General features: G+C 37.6%; 1 protein-coding gene across 1 annotated transcript in view; it reads left to right on the top strand.

The window, feature by feature from the left end:
* Positions 1 to 22,103, top strand: part of LOC113026066 (cingulin-like protein 1) — a 53,995-nt gene that overhangs the window by 7,261 nt on the left and 24,631 nt on the right. Inside the window, exons 2-3 of the mRNA XM_026174484.1 lie at positions 12,420 to 12,527; positions 15,255 to 15,385. The gene's annotated coding sequence lies outside the window, so the exon portion shown is untranslated. The remainder of the gene's footprint in view (positions 1 to 12,419; positions 12,528 to 15,254; positions 15,386 to 22,103) is intronic.

Below are 22,103 nucleotides of genomic sequence, written 5' to 3'. Positions count from 1 at the left end.
CTGAAAAAAAAGAAGAAGAAAAAAGATCTCTGTGCAGTTAGTCACTGTGGTTTAAAGAAATGTTCATTAATGACATTTAGTGTTGTGCTAGCTGCCTTTCTATAGAACAGATTGTTTGGTGGCTCAATAAAAGACGTGGAGCTACTGTGCATGTGTGAGAGAGAAGAGAGACACTGGGGAAAAAAACTTTACTGTTTCCATGAAGTGAAAATAAAGATGTCCTTATGCATTACAAATTACTCACTCAATTCATCAGTTTCACAACTCTAAGCCTGCAGTTCCAGGATGATTCAGTGTAGAAATACATCAAAATGTTAAAATAATGTTGTTGTTGTTTTTTTAAAAAAAAAAACCAACAACATTATTTTAAAAATACGGCATCTTAACATAAGGCTTGTTCTAGCTCACAATCTTTTAATTATGCACACACAGGAGTCACATAAAAGCATGACTGAATGTGACATTATGCCACAAACTGCAAGTCAACAGTGAATCATGTGAAAGCAGCAGGAAGGAGATGGTATGTTAGGAATCAGGGCGTGAGTTTTGAAGGACAAGATGAACGTACACACACACGCAAACTATTTGGTACCATGTTGTGATCTCCTCGTTTTAGTAACACTATGTAATTCAAATATTACTTTTCTTATTGGAGCTGCGGGTGGACTAACACTGTGTGCTGGTATCAGTCCTGCAGGTAGAAACTCCCCTTTCTTTGATATATCTCTCGCATGACTTCACACTAGTCTAAGGTCAAGATGGCTGACTTCCTAGAAAATCACTTTCTTTCACTGAGCTGTTTATAACGCAGATAAGTTTAACCTGTCTTTCATAATGCCATTATTGCAGACTGCAGCAGCACCACTTTAACACAAACTCGAGGACTTCCTGTTCTTTTGTACTCACTTGGGTTGCAGGTATATGTGTCAGTAGTCACCTGCTTACAGTTTTCATGCTAGGTTAAACTAAGAGCCTCTCAGCTGTACTAATAATATTTAACATACAGACAAGGGCCATACCACTGCTGTGTTTTAATCAGGTGATACAGGGGAGAGTATCAACAAGCAGGGGCAGGGGACAAAGAAAACCATAATAAATGATGAAATGAATAAAGCGAACTGCTGTGTTGAATATACTGAAAACAGTAAAGCTAATAGTATTTGCACTCTTAGCTACAGTTCATAGACCTACTTTAAAAAAAAAAAGGTTTAATATCAAAATATACTTAAAGTAAAAATACTCTTCATGTGGAATGAGCCCTTTCAGAATCTTATTGGATTGCAATTTTTTGAGGTATTAATGTGTACTAGCGAAAACCTATCATGGTATTCTTCTTTATTTTCATCGGTTACTGCATATAGAAAGACAGGAAAAACAGATGTTCATAAACACCAAACAAATACACATATTTCTTCTTTTTCTCCTTTTCAAGATACGTATTCATTGTAAAAGATAAAGTAATCAGTTACAGGTACTAATAGCCTCACTGTTTGAACACGTATTTACAACTCATTGTAGTTCCAATTTGGACATCACATTAAGTCGATTCCAGTTCTGTGTTCATGGGTCATCTGCAGATCTATGAATTTGCTTTCTAATGTTGTTGTTACCTTTTGTTATCATTACATTATATTAAAAATGTAGCTGTGTAATAGTGTAGCTTTCAGCAGTCACATTTCTTTTGTCTGTTGCCACTGTGGCTGCTGTTTTAGCAAAAAATAAGTTTTAAAATCACTGACAGGGTAGTGATTTTAAGCTCTGTGGACACCATACAAACTGAATTGCTTTTAGAGATTATCAAAATAACTTACTATAATGCAATCCATTACACTATCCATTTGTAAATTCAATAAGAAGAAAAACTGCAGTACTGTATAATTTAGCTGAAGTGGGAAAGCTTCACATTCTGGTTCTAGAAACGTCGCTCTTTTTGCTGTTGATTTCCTTCCATTTCATCATCCTTTCCAAAGCTCACACTCGCCTCCATAACATAGTGCTCGGGCCAAATGGTTTCGGTTTGAAGGTCATGAGCGTGTTTTGGAACCCATTTTCTACATCTTGTAAATTCTTCCGCTAATGGACACCTGAGAGTTAATTATTCATCTACATCATTTAGAAACTGCTACAGAGCTTCTCCTCAAATGCATCTCAGTGCATTTTTGCATTTTATAGCTCCTTGTGTTTTGTTTTTGTTTTTTCACTGCAAGTTTTAATGAGTGTTGTTTTGCATTATGCAGTACCTCCAGGCTTCAATTTAGCATCTGGGAAAGTTGGCTTGACTCCAAGACTGTGGTCACCCAGTGCTTATTACTCATTAAGCCTCATCGGAGGGCCGAGTGGGCGCAGGCTGGGTGGGTGCTGGGTGGGAGTTGCAGTGCTTGGTGCATGTTGTTGTTGTGGATGCTCTAGTTTTGAAACTAAACTTGGAGATGAGAAAGTGAAGTGAGTTTAAAAAAGAAAGTGTTTATCATTTGCATATCCTTCTACTCTGTCAACAAGTGCAATATTTTTCCTACACATCATGGCTCTAGAGTAAAAAATTATTGTACTGAACGTGGTGTTAGCTTCTTATTAATTGGCATGTTTATTATTGTTTTCAGGGTAAAACTGATTTTGCTTTGCTTAAACTATTCAAGGGCAGTAAAACTGAAGCTTTGAAGCAAAAAGGAAGTAATATATTTCAGCAAATCAGCTTAAAAGCATCAGATTAGTCTCCCAGAGGCTAGATTATGTTAACAATGGCAGCATTTTTGACAAATTTCTAAATGACCAATTTGTCCAACTTCATCAAGGTTAATTTTTTTTTTAAATGCACCCCACTGACTGTTAGTTGGAAGAGACTACTGTGTGGTTAGCCTTAGGCATGTATGCCAAATAGAATACACATTTATCCAACCTTCATACCAAATTCATGCCAAATGGAAAGTCTTTGTTGTTGGGGTTTTTTCTCACACATAGGCAGGCCACTAAAGTATGTTTGGAACTAAAGAATGCCTCCAGCCTCCACTTTACTACTCAATAACCATCTCACTCTTATTTTCAAACATCAGTCGTTGCTAACCTGTTAGCTCTGGCCCATTTCAGCCAGGTCACCCTTGTGGTGGTTGTCAACATCATTCAGCTCAATCTCCAACGCCCATTGTTGTGAACTGCAGGTGGCAACAGTAGTCTTTGTTCTGCTCTGGAGATCTGCTGCAAACTGCAGGGACCACTCTAACCAGAACCTTCGGCAGGTGGGGAGCTGGTTCATGTGCCACTAAACCGAGCTCGCAGAAGCTGCAGAGCAAAACGAGCTGCCATCACCAGCTGCTGAAATCTGTCAAGAAGTGGGGGAGATGGCTGGCGTTTCCTCTGTTATTTATTCTCATTAAATGTATATAGTGTTAGTTTGTAACTCATTTAAGCAAGCGTAGGTGTACCGCACGTTCATGTACACACGTACCACCCCGCAACCACCACAAATAGAATCTGATTCTAGAAACACTGACAGGGGATGGAAAACAGTCTTTATGACATAAAGACTGGAAATTATAACATATCCAACACACTATTCCAACTGGGCTAGGCTGACTCTATTTGTTGTTTAAAGAGTCAACCCTAAATTCTGATAGGGCATGAGCATTACGTTACATGTTGCTGTGTTGCAAAGCTCTAATTTCATTATGGTCATACGTTGTCATTGCCTTTTTTTGCCACCACCTTGTTAGTATCTGGTTAAGGATGGGCAGCAAAAACTATTCAGATGAGAAGGTGTTGAGTGTGTAACACCTGGAAGTACTGGTAATTCTTATGTTATAGTAAAAATAATTTTTAAATAAAATGGAAAGATGTGTGAAATAATTTTCTTTTACTTAAAGCCTTGAAGCGTTTTGCTCACTACACTAAGTGCTGTTTTATTGGGTAGTCACTCTTAAGACAAACTATGGAACAGTTCTCACTGTAGTATTTGCATCGTACAATGGTTTACACTTTTTGAATTGTGAGGCTTTATGTTTTTCAACGATGCATAATTTGGGTCAGGCATATTCCTTTGCCTGTATTTGGACTGGTCAGTATTGAGAGATTCAGGCTATCCAAGTAGTTTTAAGTACTACTCTTAAATAAATGACTTTACATGCATCACATAGCCAAACGTTACTAGATGGCCTAGCTGAGTTATTGCATAAAGTCACTAATGAAGTCATATGTCTATGCATAATTAACTTCTACAAGTGCTTCATCAGGGGCGTCTCACTTTTCTCTGAGCCTCTGAAGGATTGCTGTGAGACTGCCCATCAGAATCTCTTCTTGAATCACATATTGTCCATTAGCTGTTATTTTTATCTTATTGTTGTTCTTAAAAGACATTTTTTTAAGCATTTTGTCTGTATTTTGTTGGACGGTTCACATAGAATCAAACATCTGTGTAAATCTGTGGTAAAATGTAATCATTCACCTATAATGTGTCTGTCTGCAGACCAAAACTCATGACTGCGCAAATAAACATGCAGACACATTCGAGGACCCACCCTGTGTAGTGCAAACAGAACCGTGTTTTACATCTGTCGCCCGTGTGGGTCTTGGATTGTGTCCAGTTCTTTAGAAGTTATACGGTATAATGTTATTTTCAACTAATTGTGCTTTTAGTCGTGGAAAGTCCCATTATTTGTAAAATCTAAATATATTTATTATTTTTAGCTTTCAAACTAAAGGCTGGTACTTTCACTTCTTCTAATCGGGGACACTCCCAATAGGACACAAGGTTGTGTTTTATGTTCTTGTCTCCCTGAGTGTGTAATTTCCCACTGCATGTTTGGTTTCCTTTAGGTCTACCTGCTGTGTCTTTGTGTTGCTCTACCTGTTTTTCTCCCTGACTGTCGGACAGACGACAGCTCACAGAGGTTTTATTTCTTTTGGATGAGTCTTTGGGAGGAGCTCATCATAAGTAGGTTGCACACCCAGCCCTGCACACCTGTGCATGTGTATGCATTGCGATGCGGTTGGGTGGTGGTGAGAGTGGTATTGTGCCAAACCCTAAAATAACCCAGAGTAATACCTGTATGCAGTAAAAACATACCATTAATCAGTCTGGTGTAGGTCGTGCATTAGGGTAAAAAAGGAAGTTACTGGAAGATGGTGGATTATTTTCCGTAATGGCACTTTATCTGCCACAGTTTTTCCATACATGTTGTGGTAATCTTTAATTAAGTGTTCCCTAGTTTAAGCTGTCATCTGCATTAAGATGCCAAATACATTTTATTTTCACATCATCACTTGACAAATGTATAAAGTTTTCCTTTTCCCTCAGTTTAGAAAGTGCTTCCTGAACATCACCTAGTAAACTGTGTGTGTGAGCACTTTTCAAGAAATGGGGGGGCATAGTGGTTTTGTTGTGTTTGACATGGTTAACGTCAGGGTGACAAGAGATCTGATTAGTTAATTGTTAACTACAGAGGGACAGGCCCACCTATGCTTCAATTAAAAGGGGAAGTGACAGGAAGAGGGCAAATACAGGAGAGGTGGTATTTTGTTTATTCACCTCATTGGGTACAGACAAACTGGTTCTGCTGTTTTATACTGCTGGTGTTTTTACAGAGAGAGAGGAAGAGGCGGCTTTTGTTGTGATTTGGCACTATTTAAATAAAATTGAATTGAATTGAAAGAACTGCATGTCCAGTAAGGTTTAGCTGTGATTAATGAATCAACTACAATCCTCAGTACTGGGTTGGTTTTGAACTTGAATTTCTAAATAAGTTCCGAAAGTTTCCAAAGAGACTAAACACTCTGTTTGGTCAAAGTTATGTTGACCTCCTTGTCCTCCGCTGTGTATTTTCTGCATTTCTGCTCCTCCATTGTTTGATCCCAGTTGTTCCAGTTCGCAGTCCAGCTGAGTAGAAATGGAGTTCAAAAATGCAGTAGAAATGTCTGTTGTGGTGTAGATCAGTACCCATTGTAGGCGTTTCCCCTAGAAATCAGGTTGGCAGAAGTGTTAAATTCAGCACAACTGAAACACGTATGTTTTTTGTAGTTTTTAATACATAATGGATGACAGTCGGGAATTTAACTTTCTATTTTCACTGTGTATAGTAAAAACAATGTTTTTGACAGAGCGTGGGAAGTAACAGGTTCTATCTGGTGGACTTACATTAAACATAATAGGCCATTTAATGTGCTAGCAGCCAGCAGGAAAGATCCAGAAATGAGAATTTCACCACTTAGCTTCTTCATTTTCAGATGCAGTGTTAGGTTTCTGAAAACATCTTCACAGTTTTGTTTTGACAGAACTACAATTTTAGAATAGAATAGAATAATCCTTTAATTGTCCTACAAGGGGAAATTTGGTAAATTTTATTAACAATTTGGTAAATTGTATTAACAATTATAAGACAAGCCTTAAACTTAAAGACATAAATGTAGTTTTATCTGACGGAGGTCTTTATTTTGAAAAATTAGAATGACATTTTTAGCATTAGGAGTTAACCAGACTATATTTAAAGAAAAAACACATGACTTGGCAATTTTGTAAATTAACATAATCGTTACACTGTTAATGAACTTCGTCACTAAAAGTTGTTTCCATAATGAAACATTCCTCGTCAGTAAATGTTACTGCAAGGCGTCGCCTGCTGTTCACTCCCAGTTTAAAGCTTCTGGTGGCTCAAAGTGCATCAGTGCACAAGGTGACATACCAGAGCTGTGAGTCATGAATAAGGCGTGCTGGGTAGGAGAGGTTTCCTTGTGTACAGACATAGTTGCTTGCTGAGCAACAAATATCTGCAGTTATCGTGACAGTGCATGCCCATAGACCTCTGACCCTTTTATCTGATAAAATGCCTCACTTACAGATTTTAAGATTTTTTTTTTTCCTAAAAAGAAAATTGTAAAAAAAACAAAAAGAAAATTCATTCTGAATAAGCAACTATTCACCATGATATTCAATATTAAGAGAGCTAGTGTCAATGACAAAGGTGATGATGCGTGATTCATAACTTCCTGTGGGTGGTAGAGTGTCTCACCTGATTACATAACATAATATTATTGGTTTAAACAATGAGATCTTAAAAAAATATCTTAGAAGCGATCTGAAAAGAGGGAAAGTAACACTCTTATCAGGAAAATCTTACTTTCACTAATGACAGCGTTTCATATGCTCCTGGAGCAGGGACAACTCTTGACTAGGTTGAAGGTTTTATGATTTCAACTCTACACTGGACTGCAGGTTAGTTGAATTTGAGCTAACTCATTTATGAGTAAAAGTGTTCTGGATTTTTTTTTTTTTTTTAACAGAATCGGCCAAGACTAAATCAGAGTCAGAGTAAAGCTTCAGCAGGCTTATAGCCTATTTTAGCTCATATAGGTTTGGTTTAATAGCACATTTGTGTTTACAATTTATGGTTTAATGTCCTAAAGTCAATTTCCTCCAGCAGCTGTTTTCAGGAAACAAGCTTTTAAAAGCAGTCGAGTGCAGGAAGGGGTCAAGGGGGCCATGCGTGAAGTGGCTGCTTGTATTTTTTGTAAACTTAATCACATGACTACAAACACAAAGGGAGACTGACAACATGGAGAAGCAAAACGATCAGAAAGACATAGAAAGTGACCTTAAGCAAAATCAGCACAGAGGGCTTTGAAATGACTACAAAGAGATGCAAAAAGCAAAAGAAGCATGACCGACAACCTTAAAGAGACAAAATAAGAAATGCCACCTGATACACAGAGACGTACAACGGGAGTGAATTTGGAGCTGGCATTGATGAAGTGTAAAAATTCATGTTTTCCTGAGGAGTGATATAAGGTAAGCAGACTGTTCCTTTAGATCCACCTCTATGATAAAATCTACACACATTTACACAAGGAACAGAAACGCATTAAGTGGCTTTGCCCTGACATTAGCCAGTTTTATTACTGTCTCTGAAGGATGAACCTGGACTTTATAATTTCAGTCCAACTGCAAAATCTGGCAAGGTCTGGACTTTTAATCTTGCTGCTTAAATCTTATTGTGTGCATATGATTAAAGAGTCTTGAAAAAGGAGGGGGAGGCCTTCAGAGGTATTGGGAAGAAGGCCTCACCTTCCTCATACCTGCATACTTATAAAGGTGTGTCTATTTAACCTGCTACAGTCATTAGACCCCACCTAGACACACCCTGGGGACTCCCCCTGACTTTGAGGGGTCAGGGCAGGAACTGGTATTTGTGACATGGGTTCTTGTACTCTTTAGGATATCTAAATAATACCTTTAAAAACTGATCTGCATATGAAATACAAGGTCTGAAATGCCTAACCCATGATACTAAAACTTGCATTGTCTTACAAATTGGACCAAACGTGTATTACAATTTAAATACTGGTTTAGCTGAAGTTTTGTAACAAAGTTTTAAGTCTAGAGCTTTTTCCTCCCTCTGTATCGCCCTCAAACACACACACATAAGAGGCTGAGTGAGCTAATCAATCAAGCCCACAATCCGTGACAAACCTTGGCTGGAGATTAACTGACCAGCTCACATTCTCTCTCCACCAGTCTCTCTAACACTCTCTCATCCTCTCTGTCTCAGAGGTTGTAGTTAGGGTCATCTCCATGTACACAGTAGTGCAGCCCACCCACTAACACATACACATGCAAACACAGAACCCCCCTGTGGTCTGAGCTCAGTCAGGAAATGAGTTTTTAGCCCGTCTGTCATCATGAGCACTTCTCTCTCTCCACATCCTGCAGTGAGTACTTATGAAATGTTTCACAGCTGAAAGCTAAAGTGTGAGATAATTAAGAGAGTTCAGTTTTACAAGTTTGGTAGCAGCTCGTTTGAAGCTGTTTGTTGAAATGTAAGGCTTGATCAATGAAGAATTTACCTTACTGAATCTTTTGCAGTGATAAATATTTGATGAGATACCTCAGAGTGAGACATTTCAGAAAATGTTTTTTTTTTTTTTAGCTACAAAAAACATTTCACAAGTGACAGTTGTGTATGTTTGCTCACTTGGTCAGTTACCAAGGGGTGCCCGCAAAGGAAGCAATTTGCTTTTACGCTTTGCTCGCTGTTTCTTGCAAGCAGACATTTTGGGCTTTGGTTGCTTACGTAACCCTCTAACCTTTTTAGTACCTTGTCATATGTCAATCAGCTGTCTCTTTAATTCACATTAAAAGTCTCTGTGATTGCTTGTTTCTGAGTTGAGAAAGATTTACTTGGACCTGCCCACTTCATGTTGCCAGTGGATCTATCTCCTTGAGGTTGTAAATGACATTAATTTTCAGTGGTCTTTTTTTCACTACGTTGCTGCCCTGTTAGTTTTGAAAGGGAAAATAAATTGTGATTGTCAAATTAGCTATTTAGCTAGCCTAGAAATAGCTTTTAAATTCAGTATTATAAAGCCTCAGCTAAAACTAAGCTTTTATTTATTTTGCTTTATTCAGGACGGTGGCGCAGTGGTTAGCAAACTAAACAAGGTTCTTAGTTCAGTCCTACCATTGTCTGTCTCTATGTGTTAGCCCTGCAACAAACTGGTGACCTGTTCACAGTGTACCTTTCCTATCAACGAAGAATGAGTGAAATTGCTTTCCAGCAGTGAAATTGTAGCTTGTAACACTTTGCAAATGTAACGTTAGCTGCAAATGGCTAACGTAGCCTAGCCTCACGACGCCCCAAAACACTTCTCTTAAGGTCTTCTCACTTCTGTTGTCGGGTGAAATCGGAGACAGAGTTGCATAAAAAAATCAAATTATGATTAGTTTGGTTGCTAGTAGATTGTCTCCTGCAGTGTTTGTGGACGATGTCAATTACATTCTGAGCAGTAGTGAAATTTCAAGTTTGATAAAAACTGGAAAAGGAGTTTGAAACTTTTGTCTTCAAAGTAAAAGTTGTGCCTTACTGCTGCAACCAGTGTGTTGTAAAAGTGGCAAATTTTACTTTCATTTCATTTCAGCTTTGTTTGTTTTGCACTTTTTACAATTTTAAATTGCTTGGCCAATATTTGGTGAGTGTTTGTAGACAAGTTGATGTCCTCTGTGCAAACTAGAGGCAACTTGAGCAACATGTTAGTGACCAAATTAATTGCAAGGTTGTTTTAGATCGAGTATTGTGCATATCTTTGTGATCATTCCCACCTAGGGATTGCCAAAAACCTCACGTAACCACTTCTCATTTGGTTCAGGAATACAAATTTTTCTCTAGTGATTTTTGGTTGCTAGCAGGTTATCCAGTGGTCTCAAGGCCTTAGCCATCATATTTTTAAAATGTAGTTATGTATTAACACCATTTGTGTTTTTACTCAAATATGTATTTAAACATTTCTTTAAGACCATAGACAGTGTGAGGTTATATTATTCTTACAGTTGCAGCATTTATATATGACTAATTTGTTTCGCCAATTAGGTTTTGTCGGGAAGCATAATTGGAAAAACAAATTAGCAGTATATAAACATAATTTCTAGGAGTAAGGGTTGTACAGTAATGAGGAGAGAATTATAGCGTCCCACATTCATCAGCCATTATATTTTACTTTCTAATTACTTTTTCTGAAAAGAATAGGACTTTGTTGGGTCCACTGAATGTCACACACCATTTAAATACTGTAAACCAAGAATGGTTTTCCTATTTCTGTCGTCTTTTAACAACTAAAAATGTCTCTCTGCTCTCCCAAGCTCCTGTCAGCGCATATAATCTTTCTCGGAGGGATTAAAATACAATGGACTTGTTTTGATTGCTTTTAATCAGACAACACAGACTTGGTGTCATGAACAACCAGCCCACTCATGTTATGAATGCATCCACTCGTATGGCGAGGAACGGAATTAATTGCCGCTGTCCATCTGTAGTTTTTATATATGTATGAAGATTGATTTTCTCATTTAAGTTAAAAATGTACATATGAGTCACTGAGGTTCGCTGCTTCAGCTCAGTCTGACAATGGCTCTCTGTGGTGGGTTTTGAAGCTGGTGGGTGGGTGAGAGTCTACTCAACAGGCAAAGTTGTGTTGTTACCAACACCTCCATTATATGTCTCTCCTTCAGAACAACATTGAATATTTCTGAGTTTATGTTACAGAGCACTTTGACATTTAAAGACTGAAACCAACTTAGACAATTTTAAGAGGTTCTGCACTTTTGCTATTACAAATAGCTTATTTGTTTCACTTTAAATGTTTTTGTACCAGCTCAGCTTTTCCACTGGGGAATTTTCAAGTTTGTGTTGCTGATATACTGCCAATCATTTTTCTGTAGGTTTGTAGGGTAATCCATCAAGGTGAAGACAAAAAGAGAGTCGTGTAGCTGACATTCTGACACACAGAGATGTGACCTCTCCTCCAGGACAGGACAGGAGCTCTACAGAGCATGTCATCTGACAATTTGCTTTATCATGTGTACTTATTTGGAGGTCTGCTAGTCAGCGCAACAGCTCAGTTGAGGCAAGGGCTAATTTTTATTTTATGCAGTATTTAGAACTGGAACTATTAGACTTTCTATTTAAGCCACCTTATTACTATCTAGATCTGAGACTGTTGACAAGACCAAATAAAATTTTAGCTATATAATGAAAAGTTGTAACCTTAAATTACTTGCCTGGTTGTGTCTTTTTTGCTCTAAATAGGAACATATTTAACAAAATGAGCATTATGTCACAATAAAGAACACTTGAAACGAGCATTTGAAGCCATAATCTCATCAAGAAAGCATTTACTGCGACCATTAATAAAGTGAGAAGTGGGCCCTTTTCTCATAGACTCCAGTATAATCAGATTTCTATTTGCAACCAGAGGATTCATCCCCTGGTGGCCATTAGAAAGAATGCACTTCTGAAATGTCTGGTGTTCATCTTTTATATGGAGTTGATAATTTTATCTTCATCTTTTGTTTTCAGTTATGTTGAGTCAAATTATCTAAAGCAGCACAATGGGGTATTTATTTTTTAGCGCTTTGATCTTTTTATTCTGTCTGATTTTATTTGATCATCTGCTTACATGCCCTGTGTTACAGATGGAAAACAGTTGCGTGCTGGTATATCCGGTCTTTGCTTCAAAAGTGCATAACTTTGAAGTCAAAATTGAATTTAGAGGTTCAGCGTTCACTGCGGAGGGTAGGATTTGATAAATTTCAGCCTTCCTCTCTCCCATTGCTCCTCTTCATTCCACACAAATGAAAATGAGCTCATGTGGTTAAAAAAAATCACAGGAGCGTGCCTTGCTAATTGGGTGTTGTTCTAATTTCAGTTCACAATGTCATTTTGTCTTCCAGGCAGAACCGTTTGTCCTTCAGTTAATCTCAATTTCTACTCTAAATGCCCACTTTAGTTGCAGAATGTCTTTCTCTGTAATAGCAGCTATTAGCATTCAGACTCAAAGTGGTATTTGGTTGCTGCAAAAGCCGTAGTTTGTTAAGGATAGAGCAGATTTACTGTGTGACATTTGCTGAGATGAAAGATGATTAAATGCTCTGCTTCTCTCTACAGTCTCCAAACTTCCAGCGGAACAAAGAGGAGTTTCCTGCTTCGTTGGAGAAACTCTGGCAGCTAATAGAAGAAGAAGTTCACATCCTAGAATCATCCATTGTTGATCAGGTAAATGGCAAAACAAGAGAAAACCTGCCTCCAATTAATGTAAAGTAATGTAAAGTAAAACTTGTATAGAAGAATATAAATATAAAAATGAAAAGGTTTCTGTTATAAAATATAAGCAATAAAACAATAATATATGAATTATACAAGGGTAAAACAAGGGTTAACGTTATAATATAACAAAAATTACAATGCAAGTATAAGATATGATGAAATGCACAACTCATCTTTCATGAGTGAAGTCATTATAAATTTGTCTGAAGGTCAGTAGAACAGCAGCCATAGGATCTGAAACATAAAACCACCACTGAAAAAAGCCCTGTTAGATCGTTATCACCTGTATTATTGAGGCATCAAGTATTTTATGCTTGATGTTGGCTGGAGTTGGCAGTTTCGATTTTAACGTAATGTCTGTTAAACATGAGTCTTTGCTAGAGGGTATGGGGCTAATTGCACAACACTGCCTTAACTGCATTCCTCCCAACAGTCTGTATGGGGGTTTGTTTTTCTTATTTCCACTCTCTTTATGCCATTGGCTTGATTCTTCCCTTCATTTCTCTGTGGGAATCTGGGCCCGCTTCTCTCTGTCTGCCTCTCCTCCTCCCTTCCTTTCCCTCTTTGTGGATGTCTCCTGAGGCCATGTTCAGACAGGCAGCTCAAATCCGATTTATTCCCCTACTCTGAGGCCTTAATTGCAGAAAGTAAAATAATAAAAAAAGAACAATCGAGATAAACCCGCTTTTGAAAAGCTAGTCAGTTGGTTTTAATGTCACACTCTGAAGTTTTTTATGATCATAGTTTCATAAATGCAGATGTGCTACCAGCCAGTCCTACCGGGAATTTCGAAGATCTTAACTTTTTATCACCTCCACCCTGTGCTCTTACATAAAACTGATTGATGAAGTGTATTACCCAATGACATGACATGGTAGAGAGCACTGTTAGAGATTACCACATATATGATATTCATAGTCAAAAAGTAACACAAGTTAGTTTAATTTTCTGTTCAGCTGAAGAACTCTGATTCAGAAATTTAGTCACTTTCACTGTGGACAGTGAGGACTAAAGATCATATCTGGGAAAAACAAATCAGATTTGGCTGCTGAGTGAACATAGTGCCAGTTTGTCTCTCAGACTGAGTCACATGGACACATAGACACACAGACGAAGGGGAGGATGAGGGTGATCGTCATGTTCTGCCAGGATGACTCAGTCGGTCTGTTGTCTTTCAGCCTACAGCCGCTCACTGAAGGACTCTGTCACCTTGACAAGTTCAGACTCACAACCAGAACTTTATATTCCAACTTGTTATGTACTCATAGGGTCTCAGTCCATTTCTTTTCACCTCCTCTCGTCTGTCTGTATTTCTCATGCCTGGTGATTCATCCTTCTTCTGTTTGACAAAGTGAGACTTCTGAGAGCTGTTGCGTAGTACTCTGCAGACTAAATATATAGGATGACTTATAAGGTGGCTTATCTGTGCTTTGTCTTTTTTAATTGTCAGCAGTTTCTCTGAGATTCAGTTGCTAAGAATTTTTCTTACCTCACCTTATACTAAATAAAACAGTTCATGCGCTGGGTGTGTGGATCCGAGACAATAACTGAATAAAAATAGTCACAAATGGACCAGGATATGTCAGTACCAACTTCATTACCTTGACTGCTTTTTCTGTCTGTATGATCTGTCCATTGTGTGGTGCCAGCATCAACTGGTGGAAAGATTATGTCCTAGTGGACTTCCGCCTAATTAAATGGTAAACAGGTTTTCACTGTAATCTAACAAAACTAAGACTCTGTTGTCTACTGTAGTAGCTCTGGGCATCACCACTATGGTGCCTTGAATGAAATGCTCATTGTAAGGTATCAGCAGGTTATACTGCTTGGTTCCCAGAGTTGAATTAAGCCTAGTCTTAGACTAAAAGAAAATGTTAATCTCGGAGTAGGCTTAATTAGTGGCTGGGAAACTGAGCTGTAGTTTAGCAGCCTTGTTAGCATGTTAGCGTTAGGGTAAAATTATAGCTAAAGGGTAATGGGGTTATTAGCTTTTTAAAGCTGTTTGGCTACAAACCAAAGTAAAAGTACTTTTGGCTGCTCCCTCATTTCCCAAGGGGAAGGGGGGGGGGGGGCATAATGGTTGGATTTGCAAGTTTAATTTGGCAGGAATTTTTTTTTTTTGCTAGATCCTCTTCCTCATACAACCATCCAAGTTTGGGACTAACAATGGAGTACACTTATTTATGCTGCCCGAGGCTGGCTTTGAGACTGTCAATTATATCAGCATTCTTTGATTTCATTGTGTATATAGTTTGATTTGAATATCACCATGAAATATATTGTTCAGTAAAGGTTGAGACATTTTGTTCAATATTACAACTTCCTGATTGTCCCAGATGAAAAGTTATTTATCACTACTACATAATCTTTATCAATCTGATTAACATGGTGGGTTTCACAACACACCATGTTTTTGACATGTTTTCCTCTGTTCGCATTAAAGTTGTGTTGACTAGTATGAAATTGTTGCATATTATCTTTTGTTCCCAGAGTTTACATCATACAAATAGATTCTGAGGAAATTTTGCAAATATTATTCCTAGATTGAGCAGAAACTGGAGGTTTTCCTGTCTTTTTTTTTTTTTTTTTTTTTGTGATATTGCTGGTGGCCATCGAGAAAAATTTACTAGCACTAGTGAGTGGCACCTGAAAGCTCTAATGACTGTTCCATCTCAGGGTTTGGTGTGTGAGGCCACAACAGGAAAAGAGGGACTGCTGGGATTTGCTGTTCTGAGCCAAGAATTGACCTTTCACCTCCAGCAGCTGCAGAGACGGACAGAGCAAGAGCTCAGCAACATACGAACACAGTGAGTCAAAATAGTTTTTGTGGTTTGGTATTAGGAGTTGTGAAAGTGTTTCCTTTCAAAGAGCATATTTTTAGTTTCTTGTTTCTTGGACTTGAGAAGAATGGATAGTTGATGAAGTTTGAGTTTTCTTGTATCTTCAAGCACCTTGTAACTTCAAGAACACTGCTGAGCAACACCATTATCTGTTTTTTGTTCATAACCTTTCTGAACAATGTTAGTATGTTCAGTCCAAGACACTGGCTTAAGTTCTTGAATCAGGATTTTCTTCTGCAATCTGGGTTATGTCTTAAATCACTCCGGAAATATTTTCAATAGATGGTATTTGTTGCATCATATGATCAAAGTACTTCTAGTTTATTGTCCTGATGGTAGTGAGAATTTCTTCTTCTTCCACACTGGTGACTTTGGCTGTCCAAAGTATCACCGGTCTCCCTGCACCTCTAATCTCCTACAGGAAGCATTAGTTAATGTTCATGCAATAACACTGTGTAGGTTTATATGACAGTACGTAGAGTGATTACATTCTTGTCAGAACTTTTCTCATTTTCTGAAATGAAACACTGGTTCTCATCATCTTGGCACTGGAGGTATTTATATCATGGTAGTTTACTTCTACAAATGATGCTTCTTCTAACGTCTTAAAAGAAGAAACTAACCTGTCAAAGCCTGTATCTTTACGTTATCATAAAGATAAAACATTAGCAACCTATTTAAGAAGTAAGGCTCTACACCCCTACACACGGGGCTGTAGACTGACTGCTGGCCTGAACACTGGCTTATCCTGATTACCCTCCTACATATTAATGCATGATAAAGATTTCAACAGTCATCTTGACAGGCCAGTTTTCTCGAGAGTAGCTTGTTTTTTTATTTCTGTTGAAACTGTATCACGCTATGACAGGTTAGTTGTTGACAGATTTTCTCTCTGGTTCATTTCTGCAGTAAGGACATCTGGAGATGATGAGTTTTTTTTTCATTGTTTTGTTTTGTTTGCTTAGTGAAAACAAAAAAAGTCCTTTTGCACGTTAAACCCTTTAGAGTGACATACTTAAACAAACTGAAAACACCCACTTTCAAACCTAATATTCTAAAAAAATGAATCTGCTAACATTAAAGTCAGTGTTTACTGAAGGATTGGTGCAGGAAATTATATGACAGAATAGATCAAATTCACAATTTATTCTTTACATGTTGACTAGTATCAGTAATCTTAGAGTTTAGGTTCCCACCAATTTCTTTGATTGAAATCTACTGCTATGTGGTACTTCACCACATGAGTGAGGGTGGAAAACACCTCTGTTGGTTTGTGGTGTTTTGTCACACACCTGAAACATAATTGTGGGAGTTTTGCTGTATCTCATAACAGGAGCGGCTCTGCTGGAAAAAGAACAGGATCCTGCCTGCCTTTATATTTGGATTTCCCAAAAGAGGGAGTGGAGGGAAATGGAGAGAAAGTGAAAGTTAATGGCTCTTCTAATGAATTAGGTATATTTATGTGTTTGTGCACATGGTGATCTGTGTAATTTAATTACCATCAGTGGAGACATCCATACACTAGCATACTTTTTGACTCATTCTTATTCTAATGAAAATTATTAGAAATTATTAAAAGCCATTAACCTCATAATCTTAATACACGTAATTCCCTGGTGTAAAGTTGCCAGTGGTGTGTGGAGACATTTATTGGTCTTTTCTGGGCTTTTGTTGAGTTTTACTGTGCAAAGTTATGATTTTAACGTGATTGAATGTGATTGTCATCTTCAGTGAAGCATGAATAGACTTAGAAAAACTGTTTGGAGCAGCATCTGCAACCCGTCCCTCTACATCTCAGGCAGACAAATAACAAGCACATCCACGTTATGTAACAGTTGGCCAGATCAACAGAAGTATGGATGTATGCTGATTGCAGTAAGATATGTGCATGCTGGATCCTCAACCCCTTGCTATATGGAGTTTTCTCCTGATAGCTCACTTCACTGTGAACAAAATAGTTGAATAGCTGGATCTGTCCAAACCTGAAGATCTGTAAGGCAAGATCTGTAAAACAGAGACTTTAAGAATAAGAATAAGAATTTTATCAGATTAAATAGGGTGAAGTCAAAAATGTTTACACCAGTAAACCAAAAAGGAAATTCATTGTATGAGCTTTGTTCTGACTGTGCTGAAGTTAGCAGGTAAAACAGCTGAATTATATATATATATATATATATGAAAAAAAGACCACAATGCTGATGTTATTTGTTTTATGTTACGTTATGCATGAAAAAGTAAAATAAGTTGCTCCATGTCATTGGGTTTCTCTGTACGTTGTAAGGTAGGAGATAATTGCTGCTGTGAATTGGCACTACATTAAGAAAATGTCATTTAAGTGAGCTTGTGAACTGTTAGCAAATCACAGTAAATCAGATGGTAACAGGTCTTGGTCACCGCCCTGTTCTGTCTTCCTCTCTGTACTCCTGCCATCAACCCGTCTTTTGGCAGACAAGACGAGCTGAAACACATCTTAGGATTGAAGGTGTGGCAGCATACACACACACCCACCCACACAGACACACACACACACATTATTGTGAGCATATTCCCGGAAACCTCCTAATTTCTCAACCCTGTTGGTCCTCAGTGCCAACGCTGATCGTCTCTTGTCACAGCTTGGATCAAAAGCTTTATGAGCAGAGATGAATAATTTCCCAGTGAAACAGTTACATGTTTTCATCATGTTGCCCTGCCCAGTGGTACCAACTTATTGTATCCACTTAGCTTACTGGAAGAAGACGTCATCCTACATTAAATTTATTGGGGTTTTCTTTGGCTCTAAAGGAGGCTTACCTAATAATGTTGGAGCCAATGCTGGGTTTGGTTTTGAGCAAGGTGAATCTAAGACTCAACATTCTACCTGAGTAGTGCTTAACAAACAGTTTTCATAACAAGCACACAGCAAAACTTTGAACTTTTTTAGCTTAGCTTCTTTGTTAAATAAACTCCTCCAACATAAGTTTCTCTGTCCTCTGACAAGACAACTGAGCTGCTGTTTTGAGAGTAAAACCTTAATCCCAACTGATCACTAACCCTGGTTTCAGTTGTCCTTCACACACGCTGTTCCTAACCTGAAATAATGAACAGTACTATACGCAGTGTGACTGTCCTATAAGGCAGCTAACTTGCAAAGAAAATGCAAAGAAAATATAAATGTATTTAGAATTTTTTTTTTTTAGAAATTTGTCAGCATGAAGAATTCTCTATACGTTCAGTTTTTCTAAAACAAGGATAACAAGGATAAAAAGTTCCAATATTCTTTGGATTGTTGGACTGGAGAGAAAAGGCCAACTTCTGTCCAAGTTTTCTTTTTTTATTGAACAGTTTCCTAGACCCCGACTGATGCTTGAAATAAAAAAAAAAGATTAAAAAAATTTTTTTTAAAAAATTAAAAAAATTATTTTGAGACCAATAGTCCAAACGTGCTGTTTTTATTTATTTATGTTTATTCAGTGTTAAAAAACAATAGAAAAACAATACAAAACAAAGAAACAAAAAACAAACTGAGAACATCTTTTTTCCCTATAATTAATTTGTACAATGGATAAATTTACTGTCACTTTAACTTACAAACCGCTTACAAAAATAACAATTACACAAGTATTTCAAGTTTTATTATATCTGCATTATAAACACAACATCACAATTTGAAATATTGTAGCTATCATCAGTATTGCTGTGTTGGTGCTAAATGTATCTGTGGAAGAAAGCCTTTTTTCTGTTATTAGACAACTTAATTCTGACTTAATAGTGGGAAAATTGTTAACTAATTAACACATTGTATGTAAATGCACAAATGATATAAATGTTTTAAGTGTAAATTATCTTTGCACCAATCAGAAATCTCACATCTTGAAACTTGAACAAAGAATATGGGATGTCGCATTTATGAGAAGAGAGCGCTGGAGCTGTTTGAGTGTGTTTTTTAAGTATCTCAAAACAAACCTCAGCTCCTGATCGGTCTCATTTAAAAATAACAAGATGGACTTTTTATTTTAAAGATGTGCAGCAGTGCATTATGGAACAAAAACTCTCATAAAATCTGTACAAAAACTCACAGACTTGGAGGAAAAAATAAAGTGTGATTGTGATGGATTATGTGTGTTGCTTTGAGCTGTATTTTCCCATAGACAGACTGAAACTTAGTCTTCAGTCTGGTTACGCAAGGAGAAATCAGCTTTTTGCCAAGACCAACAGGCAGACTGGCAGTTTGGAAACTACCCAGCTGAACTCTGTCAACTCCTCTTCTCGTCTTCATGTTCTTCTTCTGTTCATTCAGTTTCTACTTCATAGCTTCCAAAATCTTCTGGTGTTGCCCATAAAATTGACCAAGAAGGCAAGCTCTGATGCTTCTCTGATTTATCCTATTAAATCAAATTTCCTTTCCTTTCCTGGTTACTGGTTTTTAGTTTGAACATGGGGATTAATAGTTCACTGTCTTCAGGAATTTCACTTCCTTGTTAACAAGCCTAATCTCATGGATATTTGCATCGACAGTATGATGATAGCTAATGCTAGCTCTTACAAAACAAGAAAATACTGGATTTCCCCCTCACTGAAACTGAAGCAAAAATGTCTTAAATGTGCTGTACCACAGTGTTTATTATGTTATTTGTCAAATATTTCCACTTCAAAAACATGCAAAGTTTAGAGTTGAATGTTTTAACATGGAGGTCTGTGGGCGCTGGACAGCTTTTGGAGCCATTGAAAGAACCGCAGCATTCATGAGTTGACTTAGTTTTTTTTAATACCCAGAAGATGCAACTTTGACTAGTAATGAAATTATATATATAAAAAAATCTATGATCTGTTTCTGCACATGTACAAAGGTTTTACCTTTTTTGAAAGTTCACATGACGTTGGACAGATGTATTTCAAAAAAGAAGTATGTTTCATAGATGAACTGTGTGGGGTTTTTTTTTTAAACTGCTCTACCAGCATTCAGGCTTCATACCAGCAGCTATGTTTTGCTAAATTTAACCAGTCATGATTCCTAAATCTAATAAAACATGAAAATGAAACTTTGTTTCCACTAAAATGTAAAAATGAATGACAGCCACCTTCTCTTCTCTTTGTCACGCTTTCAGCCTGAAAGCACTACAGCTTTTGTGCATGAGCTTAAATTTTTGTGAATCTTTTATATTTGGCTGTGAGACTGAGGTATGATAATAGGAAGTTGCACAAGTACAGTGCAAAGTCCACCTGCCCTTTTTTGAAACTTAAAAGTGGACCTTTTTTCCCCCGGGTTTCTTCTTAAATATCCAGGTCTGATCCTTTTAAAATTTGTATTTATTAGTTTCTCTCTTACATACGCAAAATCAGGCCTTTCTTTTTGTATTCCATCTCTTTTATTTCTCTTTTTTTTCTTTAACCGTTCTTGATTTCTCTTTCTTTCTTGCCTTTCACTTTTTTTTCTTTCATGGCTTTCTTCCCGTCTTTCAGCATATCAAGGATGTTTGATTAAACAAGACTCAACAAGATTTCTTCTCTCCTCTCCTTTCTTTGTCGGAATCTGTTTCTGTCATGCCCTTCTCCTTCTTATTATGCTGTCAAAGCCTTTTTTAGCTCATTATTGCACTCCTCTCACCCTTTTCTTTTATTTCACCCTCAACTCCTCTTTCTTTGTGTGTGTGTAATATTTGTGACACATTTCTTCTTATAACAGCACAGAACCCAGTGTTGTGAATCCCTTTCTTTGTAATATATCAGTCTAGCAAAGCCTCCATAAGATATTTACTTTAGTGGTGATAATGACGGTCTTAGCTGCTCTTCAAATCTGTTAAGAGAACTGTTGCTGTGGGTAATTATCTGGCGATCCAGTGACATAGTCAGAGTGTTGAATCTGTAACTTGTGAATGCACCTGCAAACAGCTTTAGCTTCGGCTCTAAATGTATGATTTCAGCAGAGATTGGAGTAAAAGTGGAGCCTGGCATTAACATGCATGATCATTTACATAAAGCTGTATAGCGTCACCTTTGTCCATGATGGAAATGTGTTCTGGAACAGATTTTATACATGAGAATAAATTCTATACGCCACAGTGTATAGATTCTGTGTAAACCAGACACAAGGAAAATTATATATGTGACAAGCTGCAAGCAGTGAGATACATTAATATAAAAAATAAAAACAAATAAAATGACACCCACACGTTTTTCACCTGCAATTATGGAGTAAAATGTGTTTGTCACATACATTCACATAATTATGGAACCCTATTCACGCTTTTCTGTACATAAGCCCCTAATCAGAGCACACTGACAGCTGGCTGTGTGTGTGTGTGTGTGTGCGCGTGCGTGCGTGTGTGTGCGTGCGTGCGTGCGTGCGTGCGTGTGTGTGTGTGTGTGTGTGTGTGTGTGTGTGTGCGCGTGTGTTTCACACAAAGCAGGATTTGACACATTGTTGCCATGTGGTGCGATGTGCGTCTGTTTACATGTTCACGTGAATGTGCATTCTCTCTCTCTCTCTCTCTCACACACACACACACACACACACACACACACACACACACACACACACACACACACACACACACACACACAGGCTCATTGGTAATTAATGTCTTTTCACCGGGATGGGTGATGTTCCTCATCGCAGTGTTTTAATGAAGTCTTTTGATTGGTTAAGATCAGGTTTGATTGACAGGTGACTGATGAGTTAATTTGCATGAACTTCAGAATTTAT

The sequence above is a fragment of the Astatotilapia calliptera genome, chromosome 7, assembly GCF_900246225.1.
Source record: "Astatotilapia calliptera chromosome 7, fAstCal1.2, whole genome shotgun sequence".
Lineage (NCBI taxonomy): Eukaryota > Metazoa > Chordata > Actinopteri > Cichliformes > Cichlidae > Astatotilapia > Astatotilapia calliptera.
The sequence above is the reverse complement of the archived record's forward strand: the minus strand, read 5'-3'. Positions and strand labels throughout refer to the sequence as shown.